General features: G+C 42.1%; 1 protein-coding gene across 10 annotated transcripts in view; it reads right to left on the bottom strand.

The window, feature by feature from the left end:
• TCF3 (transcription factor 3) overlaps nucleotides 1-13,883 on the bottom strand; it is a 396,630-nt gene extending 382,747 nt beyond the window's left edge. For 7 of the 10 annotated variants that reach the window (XR_006391250.1, XM_044306353.1, XM_044306377.1 and 4 more), the window contains exon 1: nucleotides 13,769-13,883. The gene's annotated coding sequence lies outside the window, so the exon portion shown is untranslated. Of the gene's footprint in view, nucleotides 1-13,160; nucleotides 13,226-13,768 lie in introns of those variants that run through there. The other 3 variants (XM_044306360.1, XM_044306392.1, XM_044306401.1) reach the window with 3 other exon arrangements.
• Nucleotides 13,884-14,284: the final 401 nt, after the last annotated feature.

The raw sequence follows: 14,284 nt of genomic DNA, 5'->3' as shown, positions 1-14,284 counted from the left end.
CGTGATCAGTTTTGATCACTTCCAGATACTATAAAAGTACAAATGCTGATTAGCGATACGCTAATCAGCGAATAACGGACTGCGGTGCGGTTGGCTGGGCGCTAACTGATCGCTAACTACCTAACCAAGGGACCTAAACTATACCTAAAACCTAACGGTCAATAACAGTGAAAAAAAAATGTGACAGTTTGCACTGATCACTTTTTTCTTTTCACTTGTGATTGACAGGGGTGATCAAAGAGGTGATCAAAGGGTTAATAGGGGTTCAGGGGGGTGATCAGGGGCTATAGTGTAGTGTTTGGTGTACTCACTGTGAAGCCTGCTCCTCTGCTGGATCCAACCGACGAAAAGAACCAGCAGAGGAGCAGGCAGCCATATAACAGATCATATTTACAAATATGATCTGCTATCTGGCACTTTGATTGGATTTTTTAAAAATCGGCAACCTGCCAGCCACGATCATTGGCTGGCAGGTTGCTGACGAAATGGTCCTGAACGAAATGCCGGCGCAAACTGCGCACGCGCGGGCGCATACTCGCGTTATCTCGCGTCTCGCGAGATGACGCGTATATGCGTGACTGTGCGCAGCCCTGCCACCTCCGGAACGCACATGTGCGTTAGGCGGTCCGGAGGTGGTTAAATAAATTCCCCATTAAAAAAGTGTCCTGTCTGACGCAGGAAGAAGTACAACTGAGACTTAAAAAGATAAAAATAGACAAATCGCCAGGACCGGATGGCATACACCCCCGTATCCTAAGGGAATTAAGTAGTGTCATAGCCAGACCCTTATTTCTGATATTTGCAGATTATATACTGACAGGGAATGTCCCACAGGATTGGCGCATGGCAAATGTGGTGCCAATATTCAAAAAGGGTCCATAAACAGAGCCTGGAAACTATAGGCCGGTAAGTTTAACATCTGTTGTGGGTAAACTGTTTGAAGGTTTTCTGAGGGATGCCATGTTCGAGCATCTTAACGGAAATAAGCAAATAACTCCATATCAGCATGGCTTCGTGAGGGATCGGTCATGTCAAACTAATTTAAATCAGTTTCTATGAGGAGGTAAGTTCTAGACTTGACAGCGGCGAATCAATGGATGTCGTGCATCTGGACTTCTCCAAAGCATTTGACACTGTACCACATAAAAGGTTAGTATATAAAATGAGAATGCTCGGACCGGGAGAAAACGTCTGTAAGTGGTTAAGTAACTGGCTCAATGATAGAAAACAGAGGGTGGTTATTAACGGTACATACTCAGATTGGGTCACTGTCACTAGTGGAGTACCTCAGGGGTCAGTATTGGGCCCTATTCTCTTCAATATATTTATTAATGATCTTGTAGAAGGCTTGCATAGTAAAATATCAATTTTCGCAGATGACACTAAACTGTGTAAAGTAATTAACACTGTAGAGGACAGTATACTACTACAGAGGGATCTGGATAGATTAAAGGCTTGGGCAGAAAAGTGGCAGATCAGGTTTAACACTGACAAATGTAAAGTTATGCACATGGGAAGGAATAATGCAAGTCACCCGTACATACTAAATAGTAAAACACTCGGTAACACTGGCATGGAAAAGGATCTAGGAATATTAATAAAAAGCAAACTAAGCTGCAAAAGCCAGTGTCAGGCAGCTGCTGCCAAGGCCAATAAGATAATGGGTTGCATCAAAAGGGGCATAGATGCCCGTGAGGAGAACATAGTCCTACCACTTTACAAATCATTAGTCAGACCACACATGGAGTACTGTGTACAGTTCTGGGCTCCAGTGAACAAGGCAGACATAGCAGAGCTGGAGAGGGTCCAGAGGAGGGCAACTAAAGTAATAACTGGAATGGAGCAACTACAGTACCCTGAAAGATTATCAAAATTAGGGTTACTCATTTTAGAAAAAAAGATGACTGAGGGGAGCTCTAATTACTATGTATAAATATCAGGGGTCAGTACAGAGATCTCTCCTATCATATTTTTTCCCCAGGACTGTGACTAGGGGACATCCTCTGCGTCTGGAGGAAAGAAGGTTTGTACACAAACATAGAAGAGGATTCTTTACGGTAAGAGCAGTGAGACTATGGAACTCTCTGCCTGAGGAGGTGGTGATGGTGAGTACAATAAAGGAATTCAAGAGGGGCCTGGATGTATTTCTGGAGTGTAATAATATTATAGGCTATAGCTACTAGAGAGGGGTCGTTGATCCAGGGAGTTATTCTGATTGCCTGATTGGAGTCAGGAAGGAATTTTTTATTCGCCTTTTTTATTTGCCTTCCTCTAGATCAACTTGCAGGATGACAGGCCGAACTGGATGGACAAGTGATTTTTTTCAGGCCTTATGTACTATGTTACTATGTAATACAGTACCAGAAAATTGAATTAGAAAAAAATAAGTTTACTTGAGATTTCTCTATGAGGGGAAAAATATAATAAATAATAATATATATTAATATATAGACGGCACCTATGCGACTAGGACCTCCCATCCAGGACAGGAAACCTGAAGAGATAAAATGACTTTTTTTTTAGGGAAATTGTTTGGGGTGCCGTCATGGGTTTCAAGAAAAACAATTACCAGTAAGAGTAATTATTGTTTTCTCCCACCCATGACGGCACCCATGCGAGAATAAACTAGGAAACAAAAAGAATTTAGGGGGAAGGGGGTGGGGGAGACTACAGCTTGAAGCACTTTTCTCCCAAATGCTGCATCCGAGTCAAGATGCAGTCTGTAATGTCTAAAAAAAGGTATGGGGAGAGCTCCAAATAGCAGCTCTGCTTATCTGGGCCAGAGAAGCATCCACCCTCTGCCCAAGAGGCCGCCACAGCTCTATTGGAATGAGCCCCGAATGCAGGAGGAGTCAGGCTAAGGGAAGAATAAGCCAGGGAAATAGAACCCTGATCCCCCTTCCACGATTTAAGCCAGATAGCCTGTCTAGCTGCGTTAGACATGGCAGCTGTTCTGGCAGAAAAGCAGATCGCATCAGTAGAAGCGTCCACCAGGAAGTCTGCGGCTTTAGAAAATGTAGTGGGGGACGACCGTAATTCCTCTCTAGGTATTTTGTCCTTAATATGATCCTACAGCTGATATAACCATAGCCTTAAGGACCTGGAGACCCAAAAGACAGCAATGGCCGGACTAAGACTTGTTGAAGCAGACTCCTAAGAGTGTCTAAGATAAACATCTGCTTTTTTTTTTTTTTAAATCAAAAGGATCTCCTAAGCAGCCTAAATCATCGAATGGTAGAGATGATTTTTTGGCTATTTTAGTGAAGCTTCCCCACTCCTCAGGACCAAAACCAGGCTTGTGGGCCTCGACGCATTCTGCATCACCTGGTTCCAACATGCTGGTGGAAACCTAGATCTAAATCTTGTGTATTTTATTACCTTCACAATTGTACCTAGATGACATGCTGTTTTCCTCTGTTTTATTCCCCTAGGCATAGAATACTATTTTATGATGGCATATTTTGAATGTATATATATTTTCCATAGTGACTCTTTACGCTATATATCTGCATAACTTTTGATGCATGTCAACACAAACCTTACTTTGATTATATTCCATTGTACAATTGTAGTGCCCGACTAAGGCTGAATTGTCGGCTGAAACGTTGGCACAAGGAAAGCAGCTTTTCACATTTTTTCTGAATAAAAAAAATAAAATAAAAAATCACAATCCACTTACACAAATCTTCTGGCTGTGATTTCTATTATGTATGTTGACGGGGTTGGGAACCCCATCCACAACTAAACAGAAGCAGGTGGCTGCAAAGTTTGTCTAAAGGAAACCTAGATCCTCCACAGCACTGTGTGCACACAAAGATGGCTGCCTTCTCCTGCTGCCAATTTATCAAACGCGTCTCAGCTCCTTTTAACCCCTAGGCCCAAAAATGCCTAATCCAATGGCCCGGCTTCCGGAAATGACATCAATGAGCCGGAAGGAGCCATCCAGGCGCGCATGCGCAGAACGCAATAGAAGCGCGCGCTGCCTTCTTGGAAGTGGGACACCAGGCACCCTGCTGCAATGGACCAAGAGCCGCCTGAGCACAGCCACTGCGGTTCACCAATGAGGCTTGAGAGGAGGCAGGAGGAAAAGCAGGCTCTGGCAGCAGCTACCAAGGAGACTGATGCCGCCAGGGATAGGTCCCTTTACAGTATAGTAGACCTGGACCTCCCCAGCCTCCTGAGGTGAGAGCCAAAGTAACGGTTCAGGTACCTCCTAGTCAGAAGACAGTAAACCTGGACTGAGGTGTGGTGGGTGTGTGAACCATTTTATCTCTTCAGGTTTCCGGTCCTGGATGGAAGGTCCTAGTCGCATGGGTGCCGTCATGGGTGAGGGGAAAATTTTCTGAGAGGAAATTGACCTGCTATGTGGATATTGAAATCCGCAGCATATAAATTCTTTGGGCAATTTTTGCCCTTATTTCACTGCAAGAGTTCTGCGGAAAATATGCACCAAAAAAAACGCATGTGGCAAAGCATAGAAATCCACACTAAACTGTGCCGATTATCTGTTTAGAAACCCTCCACCCGCCCATGTTTGTTCCAGAAAACATGGGCTAGCACTGGGGTTCTAGGTTCGATTCTGACCAAACAATATCTGCATGGAGTTTGTATATTCTCCCCGTGTTTGTGTGGGTTCCTCCCACACTCCAAAGACATACTGAAAGGGAAGTTAGATTGTGAGCCCCATTGGGGACAGCTTGATGCTAATGTCTCTAAAGCACTCCAGAATATGTCAGCGTTATATAAGTGCATAAAATAAATGTGTCAGTGGCATCTATTGGATCAACTGCAGCTCCCCTGAACTAACACTGCATCACAGTAACTTATGATATAATATTTATCTGATCATGGTACAGTCTGCAATCAGATAGAAACCGATTATTATAAATCTCTAGGATCCAGTCAGTTTAGGTCATGGGAGCTGTGGTCGATTCAGAAGAAGCAGATGAGACTTCTTTCCCACTGGCGTTTTGGCTTTCCATTTGCGAGATCCGTTAAGCGCTCACAAGCAGTCCAAAATGGATCAGTTTTGCCCTAATACATTCTGAATGGAAAAAGGATCCGCTCCGAATGCATCAGTTCAGTCTCCATTCCGCTTTGGAGACAGACACCAAAACGCTGCTTGCAGCGCTATGGTGTCTGTCTGAAGAAACTGATGCGTTCTGGAACACAATGTAAGTCAATGGGGACAGATCCATTTTCTCTGACATAATCTGGCACTATAGAAAACAGATCCTTCCCCTATTGACTTTCAATGGTGTTTAAGACAGATCCGTTTTGGCTACATTAAAGATAATACAAACTGATCCGTTCGCAACGGATGCATGCGGTTGTATTATCTGAATGGATGCGTTTGTGCAGATCCATGACTGATCCGCACCAAACGCGAGTGTGAAAGTAGCCTTACACACCGCCCATGTTTCCCAGATCTTCCGCCTTAAGATCCGTCATTTAGTCAGAAACCGAGAGCCAAAACCCGGTTCAGGTAAAAAACACCATTCACGGTATTTACTCACAATCACTGAATAAAATTGCTGACCAAATACTTAAGTGTGAAAGAGTCCTTAGGCTGGTGTCACACACAGCTTTTTTTGAAAATTTTTAAGGAGTTATGGTTTTTGGGGGTTTTTTTCCCTGGAGATTTTTGCAGCTCTTTAGGCAAAAAAGCCAGCTCCAGATGTTAAATGCAAGTCTGTGAGATATATTAAATGTTAGAGTTTTCTAGTGTTTTTTTTTTTCCCCCTCTCTTTCTTTGGTGGTTCGTTTTCCAAAAAACACACCATGAACAAAAGTGTGTGTGAAGGTGACTAAAGCCTCATGCACACAACAGTATCTATTTTGCGGTCCTGACGCTAGTGTGAAAGTACCCTTAAAAGCAATTCTTAAAATTTTTAAGAACATTTCCAAAACCCACTTTTTAAAAGAGGACCATTTCAGGTCTGAAGTCACTTTGTGAGGTTTACATTGTAGAAACGACACCACTCAAGTTACTGAAAACTGATTTTACAAACTTCGTTAACCCTGTGGAACAGTGTTCCACAGGAATTAAAGGAAAATAGAGACGAAATTTCTAAATTTCACTTTTTTTTAGCAGATTTTCTTATTTAATAAAAAAAAACTCAATACCCTGATTCTGCGGTTTACAGAAATACCACACGTGGTCGTAAATGGATGTAAGGTCATACGGCAGGGTGCAGAAGAAAAGGAACACCATATGGTTTATCAAAGGCAGATTTTGCTGGACTGGTTTTTAGATGCCATGTCCAATTTGAAGTCCCCCTGATGCACCCTTACAGTAGAAACTACCCCAAAAAAGGGACCCCATTTTGGAAACTAGGGCATAAGGTGCCAGTTTTATTGGTACAATTTTTGGGTACATATAATTTTTTGTTCAGTATTACACTTTATGGTGCAAGGTGACTAAAAAAAATTGTTAAGGGGGTTGTCTCACCATGGACAATATCGCTAGGATATGCCCCCACTGCTGGGACCCGCACTTATATCAAGAACAGGGCCCTGCAAGTAAAGGAGCCGCCCTCCATTCATTTTCTATGGGTCCAGCGAAAATAGCAGATCGCTCGTCGGCCCCATAGAAATGAATGGGAGCGAGGGACGCGCATGCGCAGTACACTCCCATTCACTTCTATGGGGAGCCGGATCGGAGTCCTCCAGCCACCACCTTGCGGGGCTCCGTTCTCGATATACAGTACAGACCAAAAGTTTGGACACACCTTCTCATTCAAAGAATTTTCTTTATTTTCATGACTGAAAATTGTATATTCACACTGAAGGCATCAAAACTATGAATTAACACATGTCGAATTATATACATAACAAAAATGTGTGAAACAACTGAAAATATGTCATATTCTAGGTTCTTCAAAGTAGCCACCTTTTTGCTTTGATTACTGCTTTGCACACTCTTGATGAGCTTCAAGAGGTAGTGAAATGGTTTTCACTTCACAGGTGTGCCCTGTCAGGTGTAATAAGTGGGATTTCTTGCCTTATAAATGGGGTTGGGACTATCAGTTACGTTGTGGAGAAGTCAGGTGGATACACAGCTGATCGTCCTACTGAATAGACTGTTAGAATTTGTATTATGGCAAGAAAAAAAAGCAGCTAAGTAAAGAAAAACGAGTGGCCATCATTACTTTAAGAAATGAAGGTCAGTCAGTCCGAAAAATTGGGAAAACTTTGAAAGTGTCCCCAAGTGCAGTCACAAAAACCATCAAGCGCTACAAAGAAACTGGCTCACATGCGGACCACATGTCACCAGCCTCAGAAATCGCAGGTTAACAGCAGCTCAGATTAGAAACCAGGTCAATGCCACACAGAGTTCTAGCAGCAGACACATCTCTAGAACAACTGTTAAGAGGAGACTGTGTGAATCAGGCCTTCATGGTAGAATATCTGCTAGGAAACCACTGCTAAGGACAGGCAACAAGCAGAAGAGACTTGTTTGGGCTAAAGAACACAAGGAATGGACATTAGACCAGTGGAAATCTGTGCTTTGGTCTGATGAGTCCAAATTTGAGATCTTTGGTTCCAACCACCGTGTCTTTGTGCAACGCAGAAAAGGTGAACGGATGGACTCTACATGCCTGGTTCCCACCGTGAAGCATGGAGGAGGAGGTGTGACCGTGCTTTGCTGGCGACACTGTTGGGGATTTATTCAAAATTGAAGCCATACTGAACCAGCATGGCTACCACAGCATCTTGCAGCGGCATGCTATTCCATCCGGTTTGCGTTTAGTTGGACCATCATTTATTTTTCAACAGGACAATGACCCCAAACACACCTCCAGGCTGTGTAAGGGATATTTGACCATGAAGGAGAGTGATGGGGTGCTGCACCTGATGACCTGGCCTCCACAGTCACCGGACCTGAACCCCATCGAGATGGTTTGGGGTGAGCTGGACCGCAGAGTTAAAGCAAAAGGGCCAAGAATTGCTAAGCATCTCTGGGAACTCCTTCAAGACTGTTGGAAGACCATTTCAGGTGACTACCTCTTGAAGCTCATCAAGAGAATGCCAAGAGTGTGCAAAGCAGTAATCAAAGCAAAAAGGTGGCTACTTTGAAGAACCTAGAATATGACATATTTTCAGTTGTTTCACACTTTTTTGTTATGTATATAATTCAACATGTGTTAATTCATAGTTTTGATGCCTTCAGTGTGAATATACAATTTTCAGTCATTAAAATAAAGAAAACTCTTTGAATGAGAAGATGTGTCCGAACTTTTGGTCTGTACTGTAGGTGCGGGTCCCACGCACCTATACGACAATGGGGGAATATCCTAGCTATATGCCCACATGGTCCATGATGAGACAACCCCCTTTAATTTTGGCACAGTTTTTATTTATTTAATTTTTACATCGTTCACCTCAGGGTTCACACCGGTCATGTGATATTTTATAGAGCAGATAGTTACGGACGTGGCAATACCTAATTAGTATACCTTTTCTTAATTATTAAAGTTTTACACAATAATAGCATTTTTGAAACCCAAAAATGTTTTAGTGTCTCCATAGTCTGAGAGCCATTTTTTTGCGGTGACTTATTGGTACCAATTTGGGGGACATACACCTTTTTGATCACTTGGTGTTGCACTTTTTGTGATGCAAGGTGACAAAAATTGCTTTTATTTTTTTACAGTTTTTAATTTGTTTTTTTATGGCATTTATCGGACAGGGTGGATCATGTGATATATTTATAGAGCCGGTAGTTCTGGACGCGGCGATACCCAATATGCATTTTTCTTTTTTATTATAAAATATATATATTTTTTTTTTTACTTGAAAATTTTTAATTTATTTATTAAACTTTTTTTTTTAACTTTCATTCTGTCGAACTCTGGGTCAATACATCTGTATTGTAATGCATTGCTTGTTAGTAAATGTATTACTCTCTGTAATATGCTAACAGGTTGCTCAAGGAGAAGGCAGGTCCCGATGCCGTGCAAGGCATTGGGCAGCCTTTGCACGACATCGGGCTGCCTCGTCACCGATCGGGTCCCCGCCACAGCAGCGATGCCGGCGGATACAGAAGGAGCCCTGCTATCAGGGACTGATGGACCTATGCAGTGATCAGGCACGCAGGGCTCCGGTGCCCGCCCGATCACCATGACGTACTATTACATCAAAATGTGGGGAGTCAATGACTTCCATGACGTAATAGTACGTCACATGTCGGGAAGGAGTTAAGTGGACATACAGATGTGGAAAGCACATGGATCATTTGTGTGTTTTCCACATCCATATGTCCATTCTGCAAAAAGACTGGTGGAGATTTATCAAAACTGGTGAAAAGGAAAACCGGCTTGGATGCCCATAGCAACCAATCAGATTCCACCTTTCATTTTCCAAAGGAGCTCTAAAAAAGATGAAAGGTGAGATCTGATTGGTTGCCATGAACAACTAAGCCAGCTTTCCTCCACAACACTTCATAAATATCCCTCTATAGGCTCATGCACACATCCATATGTATTTTGCGGTCTGCAACAAAGGGATCCACAAAAAACACAATTACTTCCACGTGCATTCCGCATTCTGCGGAATGGAACAGCTGGCCCTTAACAGAACAGTCCTTTCCTTGTCCGTACTGTGGACAATAATAGGACATGTTCTATTCTTTTGCGTAACGGATATACGCACATGGAGAAACTTCCGTTTTTTTGGCGGACCCACTGAAATGAATGGTTTCACATCCTGTCCGCAAATAACGGAATGGACACGAAAAGAAAATACATTCGTGTGCATGAGCCCTATGTCCGCAAAATGTGGACCACAAACCCATTGAGAACAGTGGATTCACAAATAAGATGCAGACAGCACGTGGGCTGCATCCGCATTTTATGGTCCACAAAACAGATATGGTCTTTTGCATGGGACCTAACCGAAAGCAAACCAACAAACACAATGGGGGAAATATATCAAGACTAGCAGATCCATCCGCCAGTCCTGATCTCCCTGCACTTAAAAAAAAAATAAAAAAATAAATACACACACACACACAATCAGGTGTATGTCTACGCTACTGTGCACCAGAAACTGAAGCCTACACTAGCTACAGGCTGCCATAGACTTCAGCTATATCTTCCGCCACTTCCTGGTGAAAGTCATATAGTCATATACAGTGGCTTCTCTTCACCATAGAATTCCGTTGTAAATAAAAGTAATTATATATATTTATTTATTTTTTTAACCAGACTGCAGGAAACAAGAACGTGATGTGTTGCGTTTTTTTTATTTATTTTTTTTATTTTTATTTTTAACAAATGTCAAATGGGGGCATAAACGTGGTGACCTCACCCGTAGGCTACTTTCACACCAGCGTTTTTACTGGATCCGGCAGGGTTCAGCAAAAACGCTTCCGTTACCGATAACACAACCATCTGCATCTGTTATGAATGGAATTGTATTATCTTTAACATTGCCAAGACGGATCAGTCATTGAAAAATCAATGGAGAACGGATGCATTTTCTATTGTTGCATTGGGGGAATCATGCCTGATCCGTCCTGGGATGCGAAGCAAGACTGAAAGCAAACTACATGTTGCAGTTGGCTCTCCTGTGTAGGAACACAACTAAACAGAACGAAATGCATTTTGAAGCATTCCGTTCAGTTCAGTTTTGTCCCTGTTGACAATGAATGGGGACAATACTGAAGCGTTTTTTTTTTCCGGTATTGAGCCCCTATGGCGGATCTCAATATCAGAAAACTAAAACGCTAGTGTGAAAGTAGCCTTAGGGTACATTCACACTAGCGTTATTATTGTCCCGTATTTAAATCTGGTAAAGGGTCTCAATACCGGAAGGAAAAAAAAAAAAAAAAGCATCAGTTTTGTCTAATGCATTCTGAATGGAAAGCAATCCATTCAGTATGCATCAGGATGTCTTCCGTTCTGTCCCTTCTACGGTATTTAACCAGACAAAATACCGCAGCATTACCGCACTTGCTGGATCCAGCATTTATTTCCATAGATATTAATTAAGGCCGGATCAGATTTTCCAGTCTGCACATGCCACGGGACATAGGAGGAGCTATTTTTTGCTTTTGATCTTTGAAAAATAAAATACCAGATCGGTTATCCGGATAACACCGCATGAGATGGATCCGGTATATCACCAGATCCATCTAACGGATCCGGAAAAAACATATTTGCATACGGCTTGCCAAATCCAGCAGGCAGTTCCATTGCCGGAACTGCCTGCCGGATCCGAACAACTCTAGTGTAAAAGTACCCTTAGGATACTTTCACACTTAAGGCAGAGTGATCCGGCAACGGAAATGCTTGACAGAATTGCCTGCCGTATCCGCCAATCTGCATGCAAATGGACAGCATTACGGACAAATCGATCGGTTTCTATTTTTTTCACATTTTTAAAAGGTCTCCGAAAGGACAGATCCAGCATTGCGGCATTTTTAATCCATTTAAATGTAAATTGCAGTGTTCCGGAATTTCAGACGGAGATAAAACCGCAGCATGCGGCGGTATTATCTCAGTCCTGAAAAGTCAAAAAGACTAAACTGAAGACATCCTGAACGGATTTCTCTCCATTCAGAATGCATGGGGATAAAACTGATCAGTTCTTTTCTGGTATTGAGCCTCTAGGACAGAACTCTGTGCCGGAAAAGTAAAACGCTAGTTTTGGCTTTGCGTTTATGAGATGCATTCGGGGCTCTCACAAGCAGTCTAAAACGGATCAGTTTTGCCATAATAAATTCTGAATGGAAAAGGATCCGCTCAGAATGCATCAGTTTGCCTCCGTTCCATCTTCATTCTGTTTTTGAGGCGGACACCAAAACATCCACCTGACGAAACTGAGCCAAACGGATCCGTTCTGACACAATGCAAGTCAACGGGGACGGATACGTTTTCTATGACACAATCTGGCACAATAGAAAATGGATCCGTCCTCCATTGAGTATCAATGGTGTTAAAGATTCGTCTTGGCTATGTTAAAGATAATACAAACTGATCTGTTCTGAACAGACGCAGACGGTTGTATTATCTGAACCGATCCGTCTGTGCAGATCCATGACGGATCCGCACCAAACGCGAGTGTAAAAGTAGCTTTAGACTGTCAAGCTCACTGTTCTCAGGAGGTTCAGCCAACAATACATTAATGTGTATGAGGGCTTAAAGGCAAATTTCTTAAGTGTGCCACCCACAACTTATAAGAAGTCTTCAACCATTTTCTAACTTACAATACATTTTCTAACTTACAGTGTGTCTGTGTACTCTATAAAATACAAAAACAATGCAACTGGCAATAATCACAGAATAAAATGCATCCCCAATAGCGTATCAATAGTTACACAAATAGCCATATATTACGCATAGCGCACAAAATGTCTTTTTTTCTGTCAGATGAATGCTGAAGTCCCTGTTCTACTGAGTTAACACATAGCAGATGTTTCTGCAGCTCACAGAAAGACACCCCCTCCTCTCTCTAACCACACCACCTCCCTCTCATCCCTCCCCTCCTTCAACAAACTGAGCCTGCAAACTCACTCAGGAAGAACCAATTCCTTATGGACAAAAGGTTCTTATCCACCATTACACCCCTGCCATGCGTCTTGTAGAACACAACCTACAATACAAAACATTAAATTGGTGTACCCCTATACACACGTACAAACTACTCAGAACATTTTAGAATGGAAAATGCAAGACTTTATATAGAATACAGATTACAACCTGGATTATTCTGGGGGTGGAAAAATTTAAATTTATACTTTAGATTAGCAATTTGATATCCAACCCATTAAGCAAAATTCTTTGGAAAACATGTGTTAAGAAAATAATGAGTACAAAACAAATATTAAAAAGGAACAAACCAGTGTTTCTAGCGCTCTAAATACAGTCTTGTGTGCAAAGAAAAACCATTTAGAGCAGCAATATTCAGGCCAGATAACATATGTTACAAGGAAGGAATGTTATTTACAAAAATACAACTGTCCTCCTCTATTATATGATCGGTTTCACCAAGGCCCAAAGCAGAATTAATTGCATTTATGGAAACAATTGCCCAAAAAAGTGTTACTTGGTACATAGAAATATAAAAAAATGAGAAAAATTAGGCAGCCATCAGGCTAGATCAATGTATTTAGCGTCAATGAAGGCCATGTACAGCAGTAAAAAGATTAGATTTACCTCTTTACAAAGTCAACAACATCCAGGAGCATTTCAGGATTTCATGGAGCTGGTAATGAACAAGTCTGTTTCCAGAAGAAGCCGGATGGATGCAGTCAAGAAAAAAACAAAGGTGTAGAGCAATGGAGTCAGTAAGACTTTGGGGGGGGGGTCCTCTCCAGTGACTGGCCCTTCCAGACTGAATTTTAGGGGGTGGGGGAAGATACTGATGTCTGTTTCAAGACTGAAACAGCAATTGTAACTACTTCAACTGCTACAATGTAATGAGAGAGACATAGAGTAAGAAAGAGGGGGAGGGAAATGGAGCAATTCACCCCTCCCCCATCCAACTCCCCTCCATTCTCACTCTTTCTGCTACCTTCCTATCGTGCTGCTTCTATGTAGCCAAAACCACCACATTTTCTATTAGGTCTTGCAACTTTGCTTTGACCTTTTAAATAAAACCTTCATTCAGCCTGTATTACGCATAAGGACTAACTTTCATAACACTCATGTTTTATAGAAACGTTTATTTACTTATTTTCCTGCATAATGGAGTTCATAAACGCCCCCTTAATCAATCTATGTCCATCCGTTTCCCATTACGTGAAAGTAACGACAGTACTCACAATTCGCTGTTCGCGTACCACCTCTAGTCCAAGAAACCAGAGGGCGGGAGAGATGGACTATTTCTCCTCACGCGAAGGGATACTAAGAGATCGAACAGAGTAGTATATATTTTGCAGTCACTGTGAGAGTGCTCCGCCGCCCCTCACAAGGAACCAATCATAGGCAGAGGAAGTGATGACTCAAATCTGACCAATCAAATCGAGGGGAGGGATCATTTATGTGTTTGCCTTCTGCTCATGTTACTGTGTAGTGTTTTAGTGGTTGTTAGTTCACAGCTATCTCTCAAGTTACGCGGCTCAGTAGTTACTTTAGTTTAATGTTAACTGTGGTTCTGTCTCGGAGCGTCACCTAATGTTAAAGGCAACGTTGGAGAGCTGAACCTAGAATTATATACTGAATAAAGACAGGCACACTTCACTTAGAACCACCTAGAATCGTCGGGTTTGCATTATCCTATTCCTTATATAAATTTATTGGTAAAAAAAACAAAAACCCACAATGGATGAATACGGATA

The sequence above is a fragment of the Bufo gargarizans genome, chromosome 1 (genome assembly GCF_014858855.1).
Source record: "Bufo gargarizans isolate SCDJY-AF-19 chromosome 1, ASM1485885v1, whole genome shotgun sequence".
Classification (NCBI taxonomy): domain Eukaryota; kingdom Metazoa; phylum Chordata; class Amphibia; order Anura; family Bufonidae; genus Bufo; species Bufo gargarizans.
Note: the sequence above shows the minus strand (reverse complement) of the source record. Positions and strands in the feature narration are given on the sequence as shown.